Consider the following 24,013-nt stretch of genomic DNA (forward strand, 5'->3'; position numbering starts at 1 on the left):
GGAAAAGTCCAGATCCTTAAAAAGGGGAACTATATATTTAATTCATGTAGATAGCATGGTCAGGAACAATTTTTTCTCAGTTCTTAGCCATGTTAAATAAATAAGTGTGAATAAAATGACAGTTTTGTGCAGCTGAAAGTGGAAATCTGGTTGTAACCTTTTATGAATTAGTGTTTACAACAATCAATTTATTATTATTATTATTATTATTATTATTAAAAGGATTTGTGAAGGGCATAATGGATACCAATGCAGGTTATGTAATCAGATTAGGTAATCAGCAAACCACATTCTTGTTCAAATCGTACAAACTTTCTTGCGCTTTCTTTATGTATGTGGAAAGCGCCATCTCAGTTATTTTTTTTTTTTCAAAGTAGCTATTTTTCTTCTATGAACTACTTACAATATAGACATTGTTGGTATTTACCAACCGTCCCATTCAGGTAAGATGACAAGGTAGGTTTGATTTAGGGAGTGGAGCACCAACTATGGATTGTTTGTTTCATTTACAAATATTTCTCTCACTCTTTTTTTTTTCTTTTTTTAATTTCCATCTTTTTTCACCTCCAAACAAAGCCATTTATCGTGTGTGCATGTATTTCTCGTGTCAAGGTAACTTTCACAATGACACATTTTATTATTTTTATTTAATATAATCGAATATTTATTGAAACAAAAATCCAATAATGTAAAAGGAAAACAATTTTTTTAAATTCTATTTTTAAAAAATAATTAATGAAATTAAAAACATCATAATCAATTTTGGTTTACATGTAACCAAGTCAGCCATTTTTTTTAGAGTTTCTTAACGATTGAAAAAAGTATGAATTCTTTCATGACTCTTGGACTCTTGGAAATTTTGAAGGAGTTTGGAAGTATTCAAACTGTTGAGAAACATTTCTGGCTTTAAAATTCATAGCAATCTATGCAAAAGATTGAAAGTTTTTAAACTATTTTCATTTAATAGTTTTATAGAGATTGAAACTTTACCAAAATTATCTATAATTTTATAAACATTTCAGTGTTTAAGATAGAGTCGACAAATCGATTTTTTAAATATGTCGTGTTAAGCAAAAATAATATTACGTATTTAATTGTCATACAGAAAATAGTAACATATTCAAAAATTATGAAAATTCATCGAGTAGAACAACCACTATTATGTTTTTTATAAAATAAAGTCAATCACTATAGACAACAAATACTGCAGCCATGAACAAATAATTTAAAATATTCATTCCAAGCTATGTCTCCTGTGTGTCTGTGCCTACTTTATAACGTCTATGTTGCAATTTTACCCAATTTTCCCTAAAAATTACTTTTAACTATAAATAACTTTCTATTCAATGAATTTTCGTAATTTTTGGATATATTACTATTTTCGGCATTTCGACAATTAATTACGTAATAGTGTCTTTGCTTAAAGCGACATATTTAAAAAAATCGATCTGTTTACTACCTTAACAAGCACCAATAATTAAATCTGATTAAAAAGAATATAAATCATAAAATTCTTTGACCTAAATATACAATAGAACAACTCAACCATGGTAAATAAAGGTAAAGTCAAATTACGGACGTTTTAATGCTCCAAATATTGCATTTACTAAAACAAGCTCAATGGTTGATTATAAGGATCAAGCAGAGCTTTTATAAAGTAGGTTGAGATGAATAAAATCAGCACATTTATATCAGTTTCATGAATTCAGATAGAACAAATATTTAGCATACAATCGTTTCAACACAAATTCGAATATTTTATATTACGAGGTGCCTTCAACAAGTTTCCAGACTTCCGTACAGGCATTTAAAATTGTCATAGACTCTTGAAAATTCAGTATGTTATTGCTATACATCTTATGAGATGACTGATCAATTTTTATGATTTCATGTTCAAATGGACAGCTACAACAGGAATTGGAATACACCCTACTAAAGCCTGATTGTCACAGCTGATGAATTTCAAAAATGTAATTTCGACGTGAGAACACTTAGAAGAACAATATGCAATAAAATTCTGTTTTAAACTTGGAAAAAATGCCACAGAAACGTGTGGAATGCTTCAGACTGCTTTTGAACCATCTTGCATGAATCAAGTATCAGTTTTTGAGTGGCATAGGTGATTCAAAGAAAGCAGGAAGTCTGTAAGGGATAATGAGAGGTGTGGAAGGAGTAACGAAGTCAGAACATCAGAGTTGATTGGCCAAATATAAAATTTCATGGATAAGGATCGTTGTGTGTCTATAGAGACATTACGTGCACAGTCAGTGTTGGAACTGTACACTTGGGACAGTGTCAGTGTTGGAATTGTACACTTGGGACAATGTCAGTGTTGGAATTGTACACACAATTATTTGTGAGGAACTGAAGATGTGGAAGATTTATGCAAAGTTTGTCCCAAGAGTGCTCCATCCTAGTCACAGACTATTTGACAAAGATGGGCATCAAGACAGTTCCTCATTCTCCCTAGTCCAAAACTTGCTCCCTATGACTTTTGGTCCTAAGCTCAAAGACAGCCTTAGAGGCTGTCGTTATGAGACAATTGAGGGGATGAAAGAGACTATGACAAGGGTCATTGACACGCTCACACAAGACGACTTCCATGTGACCTTTCAGAAGCTTTTGGAATGGTGCAACAAGTGCAATGCAGCCAGAGGAGATTACTTCAAAGTCTTGACTAGAGTTTCGTGTGTATACTATCAATAAAAGTGCCCATACGAAAAAGTCTGAAACTCATTGAAGACACCTCGTAATATCATGTTTTAGAAGATTCCAAAGTCTCTTCATCAGCGCCCCTCATAGCATCACAAACAGAAGTCAAGCAATGTGTTAGTTTTATTTATCTCAACACACACACATATATATATATATATATATATATATATATATACACACACACACACACACACACACACACACACTACCAGCTCGCCCTGCATTACCTAATCATAAAATACACTTAAATATATTTTAATGCATGCAGATTTCGCATTTATTATTATAGAGCAAATACTCTAATGATTATTATATTGTACCCAATAGATAGTAGTGATTTCAAAAGTTTTTAAAAAGATACGACTTGGCTGCCGTCAGCTAGAATTGAAACCAAAACCTTTATCTCTCCAGTGTTATTCACTATCATCTGAGCTAAGTCGACATGCATATCAAACCTTTACAAATTAATTGACTTTAACATATAAATGTATATTTGTGCATGCGTAGAGCGGCACTAAAAACTAAATCAAATTTGTTCCATAGGTCCGAATCCCTCATATATATATATATATATATATATATATATATATATATCAAACTTCAAATCTGTCTAACAAAAATTTTTAAAGTAGTTTGGTTGAGATACGAACAAGTTCACTTTTATAATATACTAGCCTGGGTGCCCGGCATTACCCGGGTGTTTGTAGGTGTGTGTTTGGGGAAAAAAAAAAGTAGTAGGTAGGCAGGCAGGCCATAATACGCGACACAAAGGCAGAAAATAAAGTGGAAGAAAACGTGATGCCATGACGTGAGCGGAAGTGTAAAGTGTTGAAATTTAGTGATGTCAACCATTATGCCATAGTGGATAGCAAAATAAAATCATGCACTTAAGTCTGGCTGTAGGCCAGTTAAGCTTTCAACTTTCTGCCGTATTTGTTTCCTCACGATGTTGGGGAAAACCAGCTCTCCCCAAAAAGTGGGAGCTCTGGCAATATCCTAATGAATAGCAATTGTCTGATATGAAGGGTTTACCTCACATTGATCAAAGCTGATTGCCTTCAAGACGTCCTGGCCCGGAAAGCCAAGTGGATGCTGCCTTTGCTTTGATCAGTTTCGCTTTTATACGAAAAAGACAAACAAACACTGGAAACCAGGGATTTTCTTAAAACTTGATCAAATAAAAGATAGAGACGACATCTGTTCGCAAATCGGAGATATTACGATCTAGGAAGTATAAAGAAAGTTCTCTCTAAATGTAACCTTGTTGAGAAGGCTGATGAAAAAAGCCTTTCACGGACATACAGGAACGCGCACACCCATTTTGGCTTTTATATTATAGAAGATATAAACAGATAAGTAGGGTAAGATAAATAAAATTAGCACATTGAAAAAAATGATAAGATTAATAAAATCTTGGACTTTGGAATCTAGCAAACTTAAAAATGGGTGTTATCAAAGAAATTTACTGTTTTAATTTATTTCTCTACTATTTTAGAATCTTTCCTATAATTGAGATTTAAGTTTTCGATGGATTTGTTAAAAAGAAATCATTGTCTTTTTTAAATAAATCCATCAAAATTTCAATTATATCTTAGACAAAGAACAAAATTCCAAAAATCTTTTTAATGAAAGTGAAAAAGGGGAAGGGGCAACAATTATTGGAGTAGTGAATAGTGAAACTACTGCCTATGGCCATTAACAATGGTCTGTGTGGCTTGTGTGTCGTTGTAGGACTATGATGCCAACTCCAATATCTCAGCATTAATTGGCAATAGATATTTGGGCACAACAATGGACGGCCATCAGTTTATGATGGTTGGGGCGTAGATGCTACTTGTCTGTGATGGCATTTGAAAATTGATACAAAAAAATAGCATTTAATAGGCAAAACAGAAGACAAGAATCTATATAATAAAGTTATAGTTTCTGTCTGTTATGTGTGTGTGTGTGTGTGTGTGTGTGTGTGTGTGTGTGTGTGTGTGTGTGTGTGTGTGTGTGTGTGTTTAGGCAGCAAGTCATTATTCAAGTATGTCTAATCAAATACGACTAAACTTTCTTTTTTTTTTTTTACTTTTCTAGTGATTTTCTCGACAGCTATCAATTCTCTTGGTCTCAGTCAGTAAATTGTGTCTTGGGGCACCGAGTTATCTTATCTTGGTCATTTATCGAGAGTATATACATATATTAATTAGTGCACAGTATTCCTTGCCAAAAATGATGATAAAAAATTATGCTTCGCCAGTGTTCATACAGTTACATCAGTAATTTAATTTTTCATAAATGATAATTTTTGATGGCCTAAAAATAACAAATAAAATCACCCGTTGACTTAGGTTGACTAACTTAATCAAAATGGAGGATTTCTTTTCCACTTGTCTGGTTTGCTCGTTTTCTCACTTCTCTACACATGAAATCATTTCATTGGGCACTTTTTTTTTTACTTGCTATCATTTGTGTGATGGAAATACGTCATATATTTATAGATCAGGCACTGAATCATCACGAGTTAAAAAAAAAAAATAACACCAAACGTTAATTTGGCTTTTTCTCCCTTTGTTTAATGAAAGTGTAAGTAGAGGTTAAAAATTAAAAAAAAAAAAAAAAATTTACGCTGGATTTTTTTAACACCAACGACATTATTGGGAATGAAATAGTTTCATCTGGAATCGTCACACATGCGGACATTTTAAATGATTTCACCTCGAAAACTGATTCTCCACTTATGTTGTTAAAAAAAAAAAAAAATGTTAATAAATAAAACGTTTCAAACTGGAAAGTTTACAGAAAAAATAAAAGAAATAAAATCATATAAATCGGTATAGAAAGCAGACAGAAGAAAAAGAAATAAAGCGTCTCATTATGGGAACAGAGTGAAGTCAGAGTTGTTTGATTTGCTATCTCTATTCCCTTATTCAACTGGAAAAATGCTGTGTGACAGAACATACATAAGAGATGAGAATTCAAAGTTAAAATATAAATCTTTACGAACTCATCAGATCAATAAGAAAGATGGAAAAGAAACTCTTTCGGTCATAGCATTTCGAAACCAAATGTTTCTCATCAGAAGAAAAAGAGATTTATAAATCTAGAAAAAAATGGCTTAGAAATGAAAAAGAATGTATGCATACACCAGCAGGAAGGATGTTGAGAATATAGGTCGGAATAAGATAGGAGAAAAGGTGACATATGGGGGATTAGGGAATACATAGGGATAGGTTAGTAGTGATATATACATATATACTAGAATGAGTGCCCGGCGTTGCCCGGGTGTTTGAAGGTGTGTGTTGATCAAAAAAAAAAGTGGTAGTAGGAAGGCAGGCAGAGGAAAAGAACAGGAAAAAAACATGACGTCTTTGCTGTTAAGACCACCGTTAAACCGGAAGTGGCGTAAGTTTAAATTAAGGCTAGACAATCAAAAAGAGGGTATGACTTTCGAAAAAGGTGAATAAAGCGACCCCTCCCTGTAGAAAAGTGCATAGTTGAGGGTGAAGAAATTAATGTTTTTAGCCAATTTTTTTGTATTTGTCATCTAAAGGGTTAAGCTTCAAAACGATACTGATCTTGTGAAAATTTGTTGCCTCTGTCGAAAGTTTTAGACAGACATGCATACATAGATTTATATATTTGTAGCTCAAATTTTCGACCCAACCCAATTAAAAAGCTTGCCCTATCTCTGAATACCCTTTATGTAAAAATTCCAATATTTAGACCAGAAATTGTCTGAATAATTTGGTAGAGTATGCAGAGGTCAATTTTTTTTTTAACTTTGACCCCTATTATGACTCCTTAACATTTATTGTTTTGGGCTCAAATCAAGTTATTAAATTAGATTCATGTCCAAGGAACCTATATCTAAAATTTCAAGTGTTTAGACCCAAAATTGGTGGAGGAATTTGGTAGAATTCTCAAAGGTTAAATCGTTGAACTTTGATCCCTTAACAGCCAAATTTCTGGCCGAAAACAGATTACAAAGATTTTCCTAAATCTCAGTACCCTGTATATCAAATTTCCAGCCTGTAGACTGAAAATTGACAGAGCTATTGTGTAGGGCAATGTACACAGACACACACTTTCATTATATATATATATATATATATATATATATATATATATATATATATATATATATACATACACACCTACACAATACTAAAATTCTGAAGGTATTGTTTATGATCTTGCTTGTTACGGTGCATATTTTGCTTGTACATTAAACTTTTAGGCGGTGCTATAATAATTTTTAAAAATGCTCTGCTGATCTGGCCTCATATTCTCTTCAAACTTTATGAGAAATGTCTTGCCAAATCTTGCTTCTCTGATAGCTGTAAAACTGCCGCTGTGATACCAGTTTTCAAGAACTCTGGAGAGAGTTGGTTGGTGGGTTATGGTTTCTTTTATGGGAAAATCAACCATTTTGGGGTTATTTAATTCAGTAATTTTAGAAAAGTTTTAAAGCTTCAAGTTCTTTATATCTTCAAATATTTATTTATGGTGTTTGGTTTGATTGTTTTGTAGACGAAAAATGTTTCTGTTTTTGACTTTGCAGAACATGATTGAGTTTTGCAAAAGGAAAGGAAAAAACGATCATCAATGTTTGGTACATTTCTAGTCATGAAGATGATATCTTCAGACAGTCTAATCTGGACCATCAGTCTGCTGAGAGAACTGACATGCAAGTTATCGCCACATTAGTCTACTTTCGCTCTTTGCCAAAATCTTTAAATCAATCTAGTGATAATCTACCACGTCGCTAATGCTAAATTTCTTTCTAACCAACAGTATGAATTTAAGCAATTGCATTCCATTTCAGATATCTTAACGGCTATTTCTGAACACATACACCGTACATGGGATAAGGCAGGTGATGCGAGGGTGGCAGATCTTGATACATCCAAAGCCTTTGACAAGGTATCAAGATCTTTTCATGAAAATTAAATTGTATAATATTACTGGACGAATATTTAATATAATCAGATTCTTTTAGCCAAAAGAAAGATCCAGGTCGTCTCCTATAGTCAAACATCTAAACAATATCACATAAATGTGGGTGTGCTCCACAGCTTGATCTTTGGATCTTTATTATTCATCATTTTCATATTCATTTTGATGCAATCACATCCGAGATGGATATATTTATTGATACTACCACATATTTTTGACATGTTAGCAAACTGAATGCAGATATTCAAGGCAATGATTGGATACTTACAAAAATGCCTCATATTTATAGTAAAATGTTGTTTGTTTTTTGTTTTGTTTTTTACAAAGGAGTCACCACTTATCAAGGCCCGGAGGCCACTCGAAGATGATGGTTAATGAATGTACAGTAGTCAATGGGACAATACCGTAGTAATCGTTTGTAGTGGGATCAAAATGGATAATAATGCTACTAAGACAAAGCTCCATTCCTTTAACAATTATAAGAAACCTTACTAATCACTGATTGCCATGGCTGATAGAACTCTATGGGAGAGTCCAATATTGAAACTACTTGGCCTAACATTCACGGGACACATGAATTTGAACAAATATACATAATATACTGCAAAGTTTGTTGCAAAGAAGGTGGGCTCCTCTAACGAGCTAGAAACTTATTGCACATGTCAGAACCATATATCTCTATAAATGCCCATAAATGGAGTATTGTTGTTACATCTAAGCTAATGCACCAACCACTAATCTCTCCATCTTAGATAGGGATCCCACCCAGACCCCCAAAACGCCTCTAGCCTAATAGGTCCCACAGTCTTCCAAGCCCCAGCCCCTGACTCATTATCGCAATGTTGCATTCCTGCCTTTTTTTTTTTTTTTTTTTTTTGGCAAATATATCAATGGAATGTACTCTGAGAAATTCGTGTACTGGAACATGCAGAAATTTAAATGTAATGTGAACAAACATCTTGCTGTACTTAGCTAATGCAAACACATATTTTTATAATATTAGTAAGAGTGTCTCATTCCCAAAAGAATTCGTGAACCTAAATGGAACCATTTCATAAGCAAATTTAATATTTATAATTTAAATACCTAATGACTTAATAATAATTCCCTTATAAATCTGGCCTTAATTCATACTAGCTGCTTACGTCTCACTGGTAATGGTTGTTTGAGGTAAATAAAAGCAAAATAAATAAATGATATGATAATGGCAAGTGTTGAGAGGAATGGAATGTGCAAACATGAATATTAAATGTAGAATATAAGAATTTTAATTTAAAAAAAAAAAAAAAAAATAATATTATGTTTCAGAATGGGTGCAAACAGTTATAAGGTTCTCATTCAATTTCCGGACAACGCCGGATTAATAAGCAACTGAAGCTCCAAAGAGTTTGTCTAACTATACTCCCAACAACAAGAAAGATTTTTTTGGTATATTTTTATTGTTTTTTTTTAGGAAACAAAGTGAAAAATAAAACTGTTATCGAATTATCCGACCATAGCTTATGATAATCTCAAGATTATAACAAAAAAGAGCAGCGATTGCACGGAAGAAAAGGTTGAAAAATGTGTCCCTTTTGTCAGCTCCTTCATTCCTTTTCTGACTTATTCGATTCATCCCTTTTTCCGTCATTCACTCTTCTCGAAGCAAAAAAGAACATTATCGAAGAGTAGAAGAAACAATAGAGTCTCCATAGCTAACACACACACACATACTTACTTATAGCAAGGAAGCTACATAGAAAGGTTAGTGTCTCATTTTCCGAAAGAATTCACTCGGCTAAATGCAACCATTTTAAAAGCAAGTGTATATAAGCTAAATCTCTGCATTTAGCCTGATGAATTACTTCTGGTAATAAAACACTAATGTTTCTATGTAGTTGTCATAAATATATTTTTTTTATATCAACTCTACTCATTATTTGCAGTAAACATGGAACTAATAAAAATAAAATAACTTAAATACACGAAACAGCAATATAAATTATAATATTCAATAAATAATTGTCAACCCGTAAATTCTTGTTTAAAAAAAAATACTAAAAAAACTTACTATTCTTTCTCATTCCTTTCGCAGTTCAATTCATCGATTTTCTAATCCGCGTTTGGAAATATTCGGAGGGATTTTTCAAATTCCTCATATGGATCAAATAGAAGGGGAGAACAACGGCAACGCCTACACAGAACTCCTTCGTTCCGGCATTTGTTCGACTTTCGGGGTTTTGATCAAAATGTAGTAACTGATCTGCCCTCCTCAGAAGAGGATGAGGAATTGGGGTTAGGAGCAAATTGTAGTATCTGTTCTGATATTGGTCAGTAGAACGACATCATTCTAGACTGATACAACTGAAATTTTTGTCCCAATACACTACAGAGTGCCCCTTTTGGGGAGATAGACCCTCTCCCACATCATAAACGGCTTTGTGTCTGTTCTTGCAGGGAGGCAAGTAAATAGGGACTTCATGTCCAACTTTAACCACGTGAAAAATACTTTATTATTATTATTATTATTATTATTATTATTATTATTATTATTATTATTATTCAAATAATAGCAAAAGTTTGTTTAAACGATTTTTTATGGCACCGTGAAAGAATAAAAAGGAAAAAGTTAATTAATTTCAAATAACAATCAAAAACTTCTTTTTCTTTTTGGTTTGGATTAAAAATCCAAACTCAGCAGTGTTAGGAAAACAAAGATTATTTCACTAGAAAAGCAGGTATTATTTTGACGATTAACACTCAACTACCTATCTCTCCAAAATTGAGCTTCTACTTTTTAGGCGATTTCGTGGTGTGAACACTGAAAACTTGAGGATTGTTTTTGTTATTAAATTCAGAATGAAGATCAGTTTTCGCATATTAATTTAACGCAAACTGATTCACATTAACATGCCATCCTACGTTTTAGGGCAATTATTTTGTTTTGCTATGGGAGATAAATTCTGTCCATTTTATGAGAGGGTGTCTATTTCTCTTTATTCTTTCTTTTTTATAAGGTGATTACGTGTGGTTTTACAACCTTGACATCCGCACTTAAGGTTTGTGGTAAAAAAAAAAAAAAGAATAGTTCACAGTCTTAAAAAAAATTACAATGTCCCGAAAGTGGGGAATCATTTTACATTAAACTGTCCCCCCACCTTCTGAATTCTAAAAAAAAATTATTTTCCTTCTTACCAAATATTTGAAAGTGTAATCGCCTAAGAAAAGTAGAATTTCAGTTGTGGTGGAATTGAGAAGGGATGGAGTAGCTGAAGGTGTTAAATCCTTTCACACACTAATCATATACAAATTTACCGAAAATTCACCACCCAGATTGTAAAGAAAACAATCGTTGGGAAAAAATTCATTTAATCACTAAAACTTTTCACGAGTTGTTCGCAAACTCTCTAGGGTTTTGGAGACCACATAACCATATTTCTTTTTACACAAACTCAGAATAATTAAATAATCATCTTGATCAAATGGGATCCAAAGATCATCAGTGATTCCCGGAAAACATCGAGTGTCTCTAAACAGGGTTAAAAGACTATACATTTACAGGTATTTTATTTCAACGTGCCTTTACTTACACTTCCTCTCCACCCAAAATACATTCTTGGGTCCCACAGTCCCACACCGAACACTGAATTTTATTAAATGTTGTATGGGCTAGGCACAAAATGACAGTGGGCTCCTCCTCATTTAATCCCGGACAACGTTGTTTTCCAGCAGATGAAGGAATATAAATTAACACCTCATTAAATCGTTCCTGGGTTCAGTGTTCACTAAGTGAAATTCGGAGATCTTTGAGCGGAGGCTGAGCCCAATAAACTAAGTAATGGAAAGACGAGATCACAAAAAAAAAAAAAAAATTAAAAAAAATAAATTAAAAAAAAATAAAATAAAATAATAATAATAATAATAATAATAATAATAATAATAATAATAATAATAATAAAAAAATAAGGGACTACTGCACTGCATTTCTTGTTAGGATCGATAAAAAAAATCAAATAGCTTTTATTTTAACAATTACAAATCAATCGGTCAATTTCGATTCCGTTTTGCACGAACAAATTGGAATGGCAATCCCCCCCCCCTCTTCCCGTTTTTATCAGCAAAAATAATTGAAATCTGTGTCTTCTTCACAGAGGGGGGGGGGGATCTTTTGTATGAAGCCGTGAAGATGAAAGAATAAAAAGGAAGGAGGGAAGAAATTGCATACCAATGGGATGATGATAATCGTCGTGACGGAGAAGGAAGATGGCATTCCTCGAAGCACCTTCTCTCACCACTCTTTTTTTTAACCCTTCCCCGAAAAATACCAAAATCCGACAGTTGTTTAAACTTGGAGACATTTATGCAGAATACGGACAGTGGTAGTTTTTTTTAGTTAGGATTTTCAAGATAAATTCATTTCGAGATATTTTATTTAATAAATTGTTAGGTGAAAGTACAAAATAGTTTTTTTAAGCCCCCCTCTCATGTTAAGAATGGGTTTCTAAATAATATTTCAGCACGGTTCGTATTTTGCATAAATACAAACTTTTAATAAAATATAACTCACATCTAGTTTTCAAATAAAAAAAAAAAAAGGATCGCAAAAATAACGTTACAAACATTTACATATATGGGACCCGATGAAGGGGCTGAAGATAAAATAATTCAAAATATAATCACGTTTAGTAGTTTGTTTTCGCTTTAGTTTTACCATAGTTTATTTTTGGTTATATATTAAAACCAAAAATTTAAATTTAGGCGTATTTATCGAAATTAGATTTATGAGAAAAAGACACACACAAGATCTTGAGTGATAGTTTTATTCATACACTACTGAATGAATCGAATGGGGACTGCTGAAAGAGTAGTCATTGTAGAGCTCATGTTTTACATTAATTAACCGAGATCCCCCCCCCCTTTTTTTATTTTACATAAATAAAAGGATGTAGACACTTGTAACAAGAGTTTTGGGAAACATCGAACTTTTTTAGGCAAGCAAAATATTTATTTTTGTCTCGTTCCTCTGTTAGACAACGACATTGACTTAGAAAAAAAAAAGGAAGGGAGTACCCTTTCCGTTCTGCTACTACTAATAGTAGTAGAATTCCTCTTCCGGGTCCTTCATCTCCAGCTTCCTGAACCAATAAAACGAAACGAAGTAGTAGCATTCATTTCTACTACTTGTAGTAAGACAACTACGAGTAGTAGTAGTAGTAGTAGTAGTTGTAACTGACACACACGCACGTGCACAGCAGCAAATGATCGGAAAACTAAAAAGAAACCCGGCATGGATCGTTCCAAACAAACTTATTTCTTAGAAACACCAACGGGCCCGGATCACAGTGTAGTATTTGTTCTGATGCTGCATTGCTGCACTTCACCTTCTCTGTCCTCGGTCCGTGAAGGAGAAATCCTTCATGACTGAGACAATTTTAATTTTGCTCATATTCAGAGTGCCCCTTTTGGGGGAGCTGGATTTTCTCCACATTAAAAACCGACTTCTGCCCTCGTAGGGAGACAGGTACTTTCGGGTGTGTTTTACAATCCACAGAGGTACGAAAAAGTGGTCAGAAAACAAATACATAATTGTTATAAATGTTGCCATGAGGCATACTGACGGGTTTCGAACAGTATTTTGTAGTTTTTCTTTTTATTTTATTTTTAAATCATTATCAAAACTTTAAATAATTAGGTGTCAATTTTGCCGTCACTTATTGATTTTCTTTTTTTTTCCTCGCAGAACGCTCGCTCGGTACTATGTTTTTTCGAACCGAATAAACATTTTCAAGTGAGTAAAACTATTAAAAAGTTTTCCAGATAGGAAGAAGAGTAACTTATATTGCCTTTGATAACATTATTTGTTATACAATAATATAATTTTTTACCACTTTTTCGTACTTCTGTGGATTGTAAAATTATCCCGTTCCTTTTGTACCAATTTAACAGGAGCTGGATTTTCTTTATGTTAAAATCCGATCTTGTGCTTTTCGCTTAACTGTCCTCGTGCGGAGGCAAGTAAATAAAGTATAAGTATTAACAATAATAAAGGTATGTTATTACTAGGGCTATGACAACAGCATATTCTTTTCCTTGTTTTGATTCTCACGTATATATATCTTATGTTTTTATGTAGAGTGATGTATGTGATCCTCGGTTGATTGTGTCTAACCGTGTCGGATATATACTCAAGAGTCAAAACAATGAAAAGAATATGCTGTTGTCATAGCCCTAGTTATTACTTCACGTATGTCTGTAATTGTATTTCTCGTCTATGCGTGACTTGCATTTAATATCAATCACTTATTTAAATAATTTTCAAAATCCTATTTAAAAAATAATTTCATTATGAAATTAAATTTACCAGAATGCATTTCGGTTTATTTGTAAATACCTCAGCCATTGTAATAATTTGTTAATAGTTGGAAAAGGATGCTTTTCCACAATACGAACCGAACTAAACTGACTTTCGTAGAACCAAACCTAAAACTTTAGTTAGGGTTTGATTAGGGTTAAAACAAAAAGAAATACTAAAACGAATTATTTAATGATTTTCGGTATTTGAAAGGAATTTGAAAGAATTTACTGTGGGATAGAAAGTCATTTATGGCTTCAAAATTTTGAGCAAATTATCATGTAATAAAATATTGAAAGTTTTAGGGACTGATGTTGATGTTTCTATTTACTTGCCTCCCCACGAGGACAGATTTAGACACAAGGTCGGTTTTTAATGTGTGGAAATCCAGCTCCCCAAAAAAAGGGGCACTCTGGATAGGAACAAAAATTTCAATTGTCTCAGTCATGAAGGATTTCTCTCCAACTGACTGAGGACAGAAAAAGTGAAATGTAGCATCAGAACAGATACTACACTGTGATCTTGGCCTATTCAACTAATGTTATAGAGATGAAAATAACATTAACTTTACAATGAACATCCTATTTTACAAAATAATTATTTGGTACTTCTCACCATATATATCACGTTTTGTAAATTCAAATTATATATATATATATATATATATATATATATGGGGGGTATTAAAAGAATAAGAATATGGTCGATTCTTTAAAAGGAGATTTATCAGGATAATGCAAAGCTCAACAAATTGTTTTGAAGTTTATAATATATAGAGATTCAATAAAATAAGAAAATAACAATATAAAAAATATACTAATGCATAAAGATTTATTCATTTATTCAATAATGATGATATACATTAATTAGGGATGTAGGATAAGTAAGAACTCCTTAGTTTTACTTACCCTACACTCCTAATTGGTGTATCATCATCATTGAATAAACAAATAAATCTATACACATTAGTATATATAATATTCATATTGTCATTTATTTTATTTAATCGACTATCTCTCATATATACATATACACATATATATATATATATATATATATATATATATATATATATATATATATATATAATTTAAAGGAGATTAAAACAATAGTCTAAAGAGCTGAGTGTATTTTAATGTAACAGTGAAATTACTAGTTTAATTAAAATACAGGAAATAGAAAGTGCTCGTTGTAATTTAGATATATAATAAGCTCGATAGTTAAATGTCCTAGAGCTAATTCAATATTAAGTAATGTGATTTATAATTTAAAAATCAAATTTTAATTAAATTAAAAATCCGTTTCATAAGAAGGAACAACAACAAAATCAATTATCTGTACGATCGTTTCGGAAAACAATGCTTTTTATTGTGGTATACATCAAGTTATGTAGAATAATTATATATAGTTTTTTGGTAAGCAAGGTCTCCTCATCAGCAAATTTAGGAGGGTTTTTATTGAATTTAAAAGACACCATAAATAAACCTAGCATTAAAAGTAAGGCAGATGAATCTTTTAATTTTTCTTTTTTTTGAAATCAGGAACTGTGGTTAAAGTAGTCATTTAGATGTTTGCTATAGCTTTTTATCTTATTGAAAGCTATAGCAAACATCTAAATGACTACTTTAACCACAGTTCCTGATTTCAAAAAAAGAAAAATTAAAAGATTCATCTGCCTTACTTTTAATGCTAGGTTTATTTATGGTGTCTTTTAAATTCAATAAAAACCCTCCTAAATTTGCTGATGAGGAGACCTTGCTTACCAAAAAACTATATATAATTATTCTACATAACTTGATGTATACCACAATAAAAAGCATTGTTTTCCGAAGCGATCGTACAGATAATTGATTTTGTTGTTGTTCCTTCTTATGAAACGGATTTTTAAATTTTAAATTATAAATCACATTACTTTATATATATATATATATATATATATATATATATATATATATATATATTGTTCTTATTATAAGCTCTATCTCCTATTTGGTTTTATCGAGCTTTTACATCTGGTTGAGATTACTTTATAATATACTTTAGTTTTGCCATCTTGGATCATTTTGCTAAACTTAACTGTAATTCTTATATGTAACAGGCTCCTTTTATCTTGGACAGACTATGGATACCCACGTAGGGGTGCCTGCGCGTGAAATTTTTGTGGCAGGAGGTGCGCAATCGCCAACCACACCTCTCCTGAGTCGACATTGTTAAATACCAGTGGCAAGTGAAGAGTCTGTACAGGGCGACTGGAAACAAATGCCGAGATAAGGCTCAACGTTGCTTACCTTCGGTGATCTGACGAGAACCGGTGTGTCAACGCGATTATACCGTGTGATTATATATATATATATATATATATGTCATGGTAAACAAGAAGCCTCAACGAAATAAAGGGGTTCGGGGGTTAATAAGAAGAGATAATTGGGGCACCTGCTTGTATGACATTCTCTCTTCCTCTTGTCGCGCCCTCTTTTCCCGATATTTTGGGTCATTTATACTCTAACTGAAATCAACCACAATTATAAGACAAGAAAATATCGCGTAATGTCAAATGAAACTGGAAAGTAAATAAAACCTTTTAGGTCGAAATATCCAGAATCATTTATTTTGCGTTTTTATCAACTAGAGAAATGAAGACATTTTTTTTTTCAATACTACTTTAGGGCTTATGGCCTACTTCGGTACTAGGAGGACTATCTTTCTAGACATTATCTTCCAAAATCGGGGAGGGGGTTGATTTATCATTGGTCGCTTGAAATGCCCCTCCCCTTGTCCAGGTCGAATGCCGATGCCGACACAGCAAATTTTGCACCCATCCAGAGTATACTCTCCCCTTCCCTTTTTGCAGGTAGGGGGCGGAATTCCTTCTCGTTAAAATAACCCCATATGAAGAAGAAGAATTTATTACTAGGTTTGGGAGCCAACATCACAGTGTAGTATCAGTTCTTAACTGGTGCAGTGTTTATTTTTGTGTCCTTTATTTGAAGTTGGATATCGCACATTCCATCGAATTTTGCGGGGAGTTGGAAAATATTACTAGAAAAAGTAAAGTAGGTTACACAAGGGAAGGCAAAACTCATTATGTTGCGCCAATTGTTTCAGTAATAGAGAAAGGGGGGGGGGGTTGCTGGTTTTTTAATGCATCAATATTCAAAGGCATGGCCTCTTGAAATTTCAAATGGGACAAACAGACGATTCTGATAGCATCATAACCCCAAGTTTTTATTTATTTTTAATCCAGAGTTGCCTTATATTCCCTCGGGTTAACATCTGTGTTATTGTTTCACAATTTCGATAAATTGAAAATAATTTGAATCGGTATTCAAATCACGGTTTATTTTGTTGATATTTTTTTCATTGTTATTTTAACTAATTAATTGATACTTCTACAGAATTTGAACCAAACTTATTTTTTTTTGGGGGGGGGGGGTCGTACTCATACAAAATACGGAGCGTGAAAAAAATCTCATTTAGAAAGCTATTCTTAACATAAGGAGGGGGCGTTTTCTAACTATTTCGTACTTTCATCAAACAATTTAATAAACAAAAGCTACTGTAAAACTTGAAAATCTTATCAAAAAAAATAAAAACAATAAATAAATGCATGGTCCATATTCTGTATAAGTACAATTTTTTTTTACCCTAATTTAACTCAAGTTTTAGATTTAATGCGGTAAAAATCGGTTTGGTTCAAATTCTGAAGAAGCACAAATTAAGTTACATGAAAAGTATTTAAATACAGCCCGAGGGTTTACTATTTTAAAATCGATAATTCAACATGAAAATTAACAGAATAAGTTTACAAACCAAATAATTGGTAACTAAAAAACTAAAATGCAGACATTAATAAAAAAAAAAAAAAAAATCCGATATCGGATAGTTATTGATACTTTGATGTTAACGTTTCGATGACAAATGACTCTGGAATGGCGACAATGTCAGTAGAGAACTAAAGGGAGAGAGAGGGGGCATGGTTCATCCAAGCCGATCAACAAGCGATAGAAACTGAAACATGGGCATTTTATGAATAAACCCTTAACAAATAAAATATAAAATATGATCCGGCAGTAAAATATAGAACAAAGTAATATAAACAAAAAGCGATTGACACTATTAGTGGGATGAAGATGATGAGCTGTCGCTTCCTCTCCAGCTTCGGCTGATGGGAATCGAGTTTCTGAATGAACAAATACAAATCCCCTGAACAGGGTCACATTGAGATAAATTACAGAATGAGCGATTGCATCTTACATTCACAAGCCCGGATCAATGGTTAGATGGTAGTTCGATTTTTGTTTTTTTGTTAATGGCCATTTTTTTTTTTAAACTGAAATAGGCCGAATTAAAAGAATAATTTTAATATTTTAAGGAGAAAATATTTTTGTAATCTTTAAGAAATAAACATTTTTTTTTTTAATTTTAGCAGAATCAACAAATATGTTCATTGAAGCTCAATAACAGTGGGTTTAGAACTTCTCCCATTCTGATCCTTCACGCCTGTCCACGAAGGAAGAAGAGATCCTTTTAGATTAAGGCAATTTTTTATTTTTGTTCCAATCCAGAGTGACCATTTTGGGTAGCTGGATTTTCCAACATTGAAAAAAAAAACGACATTGTGTCTAACTTTGCCCTCGTGGGGAAGAGACTGAGTAGGAACAATGTGGAATGAACAAACTTAGTATTTCATTTAAATTTAAGTTATTGAAAAAAAAATGTATAAAAATAATTTTGCCAATATTTAATAAAAAAAAAAAAAATTTTTTTACACATTCTTACAAGAATTTCTTGTACTTTGTGCAGTTTACGAAACTTGCTATTTTTTTAGATAGGATTTTTGATACTAGTGCAGAGAGTGATCCGCCGTGCTGAAATAATAACGTTATTATTTAAAAAGCCATTCTTAACATGGGGAGGGAGGGTGTTTGTAGCTATTCTATACTTCACCCTTACAATTGAATAAAAAAAACATAAAACTTTAATTAAACTTGGAAATACGATTTTAAAAAAATTGCGCGGATCACTCTCTGCAATAGCACCGGATTTTTAAGTTAAATTCAATTTTTACGGTATCTTTATTAAATTGTTAGGTGAAAGTACTGAGTCCCTATCTTCCTTATGTTAAGAATACACTTTTAAATAACGTTATTTCAGTACGATTCGTAAACTGCACAAGTATCAAATATCCTTTTGGTATTTTTCATTTTAAAACATTTAACTTGATCATAGGGTGATTGCCTTTCTCGACCTCAGATCAATGTAGTATCTGTTTTGTACACGAGGGAGAAGTTATTCTAGACTGAGGTAGTTTGGATTTTTGAATAATATTACCTTTTGGGGATGAAACGGAATTTATTCCACATGAAAAAAAAAAAAACAACCTTGTGTTTCTGTTCTTATGGGGAGACAAATAAATAGGGACCCGACTGTCGGTATTTTACGATGATGATGAAAATTTAGGGAGACTTATCACTCTGATTCCAGGGAACGCCAACTGTTTTTCTCGGTACGTGATCATAATGACTTCTGTGAAAAATTCCAGTGAATAAATAACAAAAATAATAACATTGTTGTTATTATTTTTATTCATTGCTACTAGTAGTATTTTAACAAATAAATGAACAGATGACAGAAAAAATAGCAAAAGATAAAACAATAGTTTTTTTTTTTTTAAAGAAAGGCAAGAAACATATGGGGAAAAAACTGACCCCTAATTTAAATTTTAATCGGATTGAAATAATTTGTATTTATCATGTACGTTTCGATTTTAAAACAAAGTAAATAATTGTGTTGACAAAAAAAAAAAAAAATGCCAAATCAAATAAAAAAAATATTGCCAGCCACAATTTCTAACATCAAACTCGAAATAATTTTCCAGTGAGGGTGTGGATAGATTCGTCATGGTGGACGAAAAAAGGTGAACGTACTAAAAAGCGTCGTAGTAATAAAACATGTGTGTTCAAAATGTACGAATCGACCGAAAAGTGAGGGATCAATTCACGTCGTTAAAGCATTGAAAAATGAACCCCCACTTTATAGTACTAGTAGTAAAATAAGTGTGCAAACAACGCAGCTTCCTGAAGAATTTTCACCAGTTGTTATTTTGGACTACTCACCGTTCTCTGCGATATTTCCTGTGATTCTGTCGATTAATGTTGACCGTTTGCATACGTAAAATCCGGGCGAGGTCCTCCTGTTTGCAAACGCATCCATTAGTGATCGGTTGACCGTGGCGAACACTCAGCTCGTCCACCTCTGTTGTTGGCGCACGGGAACAAGTACTTGGCTATATGACGCCTTCAACAAATGGGACGCCATCTTGTTTATTCCGCCGCTGCCAGGTGTCGCTGCTGCTGATGCCAGTACGCAGCCACACGCGCGAGCGCTTTCTAACCCCTCCTTTTCTTTTTCTTTCTCTCTCTCTCTTTCTGCAGAACAACTCTTTATTCGTAGCCTTTAATATCTATCTATCTATCTATCTATCTATCTATCAATTTAACAATTCTTCATTCACATCTCTATCTCTCTTTCCCTCTTTCTTTCTCTCTTTTTCTCTCTCTCCCTCTTTCTTAATTTCTCTCTTTCTCTCCCTCACTCTCTCTCACACACACACACACATACAGTACACATACATACACAGAGCATGACGCCCGGAGTTGCCTGGTCATAAAATAAGTTTAATTCATGCAGATTTCGTATTTATTGTTGATTATGCCAATGTTGATTATATATTGCACCCATTATATAGTAGTGTTTTCAAAAGTTAAAATATAAGGTAGATGCCATCAGCTAGAATCGAAACCAAACCATTTAGCTTTCTAGCGGCATACGCTACAATCTAATCTAACGACACATGCATATCAAAACTTGACAAACACAAATGTACAAATGCAATAGTTATTTTTCTGGCTAGATTGTATTCCACATGTCTGAATGCACCATATATCAAGTTTCAAATATTCAATTATATAGACCAAAAATTGAATGTGTAGTCTGATAGAGACCGTTCCTCTGATAGACATGTTTAGTTTTATAAAAAGTATATATATATATATATATATATATATATATATATATATATATATATATATATATATATATATATATATATATAAAGGAGATTAGAACAATAGTCTAAAGAGCTGAGTGTATTTTAATGTAACAGTGAAATTACTAGTTTAATTAAAATACAGGAAATAGAAAGTGCTCGTTGTAATTTAGATATATAATAAGCTCGATAGTTAAATGTCCTAGAGCTAATACAATATTAAGTAATGTGATTGATAATTTAAAATTTAAAAATCAAATTATAATTAAATTAAAAATCCGTTTCATAAGAAGGCACAACAACAAAATCAATTATCTGTACGATCGTTTCGGAAAACAATGCTTTTTATTGTGGTATACATCAAGTTATGTACAATAATTATATATAGATTTTTGATAAGCAAGGTCTCCTCATCAGCAAATTTTGAAGGGTTTTTATTGAATTTAAATTTTATTTATGGTGTCTTTTAAATTCAATAAAAACCCTTCAAAATTTGCTGATGAGGAGACCTTGCTTATCAAAAATCTATATATAATTATTGTACATAACTTGATGTATACCACAATAAAAAGCATTGTTTTCCGAAACGATCGTACAGATAATTGATTTTGTTGTTGTTCCTTCTTATGAAACGGATTTTTAATTTAATTATAATTTGATTTTTAAATTCTAAATTATCAATCACATTACTTAATATATATATATATATATATATATATATATATATATATATATATATATATATATATATATATATATTAGCGTTGGGACGATTAATCGGAATCGGGAATTGGAAAAATCAATAAATTTAGGGGTATTGGAATCGGTATCAAAATCGAAAAAATTGGTGCCTATTTTCCAATGCCAAAACGATTCTTTTGTCTTTTTTATTTGATTTTGTTTAAAACAAAATCTGCTATTGCTGGTAATAATGATAAAATAATAAATATTTATTGATTTTAAAATGCCAGTCAAGCTAAAATCTATAGATTATCCTCCACAAGTGTATTTTAATGTTTAGGAAAATATCGGCATATTTAACTTGTGTTTTTTACAGAAATTAGGGAAAATAATAACTTCATAGTTAAATATTTAGAAATTTATAAAGAATCGGAATCGGAATCAGAATTGGTAATTGTATCAGAAGCAGGGAAAAATATTTGTAATATATATATTAGTGATGGGACGATTACAAATATTTTTCCCTGCTTCTGATACAATTACCAATTCTGATTCCAATTCCGATTCTTTATAAATTTCTAAATATTTAACTATGAAGTTATTATTTTCCCTAATTTCTGTAAAATTCTGTAGTAATCGTGACACCCTGCACTGAAGAATCCCGAAAGGATGAAACACTAGTGTCTGTAGGTATTTAATTATTATAGTAAAAAAATAATTATATATATATATATATATATATATATATATATATATGAATGAATAAAAAATCAACACGAAAAATCAATAAATGTTTATATCTTTTCTGTATTTATTTCCTGTGTGTTGACGTGTAGGAATACAAAAAGTCTTTTGAAGAAAACAAGAATGTTTCCTTAAAAAGCACATATTTTCGACCGATCCTTTGATCTTCCTCAGTGTGAATGATAGAAAATATTTATACATATATATACAGTGATGATCATATTTATTGGCACGGTAAAATAAAAGTTAAATTTTGTCTAATAAGTTCTAAAAAAGGGATTAAATTAAAGAAAATAACAAAGTATATTATGTATTTTTAACTGGCCTTTCCGATGCAGCAATCGGATTTTAGAAAAAATAAATAACAAAGGAACAACAAAAATAATTGCAAAAAACCCTTGTTCAAAATTATTGGCACAATTTATTTAATAATCAATTGTATAGCCTTTGGCCTTGATTACCTTCCTCAGTCGCTTTTCATAGTTTACAACCAAGTTGTTGCACTCTTCAGTAGTAATTTTAGCCCACTCTTCCTGACAATAATCCTCCAATTGAATAAGATTCTTAGGCTTCCTTTGCATTACCCTCAATTTTAATGTTCTCCATAAATTTTCAATTGGATTAAGGTCTGGGCTTTGTGATGGCCACTCCAAAACATTAATATGATTGTCCTCAAGCCATTTCTTAGTCAGTTTAGCCGAATGCTTTGGGTCATTATCTTGCATGAACCACCAACGACGACCAAGTGAGAGCTCTTTAGCAGAGTCTTTCAGGTTTTCATCCAATATTTTAACATAATCTTCCTTTTTTATGCTACCTGTGACCTTAACAAGTCGCCCTGGTCCAGAGGCAGCAAAGGATCCCCAAAACATCAAACTGCCTCCACCGTGCTTCACTGTGGGTATGGTGTTCTTAGGCAGGAAAGCTTCGCCAGATTTTCTGTAAATATAAGACACTTTATTATGGCCAAATAACTCTATTTTCGTTTCGTCAGTCCATAGAACACGTTTCCAGAATGCAACATCTTTATCAATATGACGTTTTGCAAAGGCTAGCCTTGCTTTCAGGTGCATAGGCTTCAATAAGGGAGTCTTTCTCGGACGACATGCTTTTAAACCAGCTCTCTTCAAAACTCTACCAACTGTATGTCGAGATACATTCACTCCAGAGGTGCTCTGTTCATCAACAATCTCCCCAACAGAGATCCTTGGGTTTTGTTTTACTTGTCGAACAATTTTCCGTTCATCTCTTGGGGAAAGAATCCTTTTTCTCCCTCTACCCTCTAAACTCATAACGTGGCCTTGCGATTTGAACTTGTTTATTATGGCTCTAACAGTGGATTTGGGAAGGTTTAGCTTCTTTGAAATCTTATCATAGCCCTCCCCATTGGTATGGCATGCTACAACAAGCTTCCTGGCGTCTTCGCTGTGTTCCTTAGTTTTAACCATGGCGATTGAAAATTATAATTTAGTCACTTATAATAGTTTAAATAAATCGCTATCTAAAAATTATCTGAAAAAAATTATTCACTGAATTAGCGTTAAACAAGCATA

At 32.4% G+C, this 24,013-nt stretch overlaps 1 protein-coding gene across 6 annotated transcripts in view; it reads right to left on the reverse strand.

Annotated features, from left to right (window-relative positions):
* LOC145279610 (uncharacterized) overlaps positions 1 to 20,411 on the reverse strand; it is a 226,061-nt gene extending 205,650 nt beyond the window's left edge. For 2 of the 6 annotated variants that reach the window (XM_080130804.1, XM_080130802.1), the window contains exon 1: positions 20,104 to 20,411. The gene's annotated coding sequence lies outside the window, so the exon portion shown is untranslated. The remainder of the gene's footprint in view (positions 1 to 20,103) is intronic. The other 4 variants (XM_080130799.1, XM_080130797.1, XM_080130801.1 and 1 more) reach the window with 2 other exon arrangements.
* Between the last annotated feature and the right edge of the window lie 3,602 nt (positions 20,412 to 24,013).

Source organism: Euprymna scolopes, chromosome 7 (genome assembly GCF_053919585.1).
Source record: "Euprymna scolopes isolate OS-2025 chromosome 7, ASM5391958v1, whole genome shotgun sequence".
In the NCBI taxonomy this organism is placed as follows: domain Eukaryota; kingdom Metazoa; phylum Mollusca; class Cephalopoda; order Sepiida; family Sepiolidae; genus Euprymna; species Euprymna scolopes.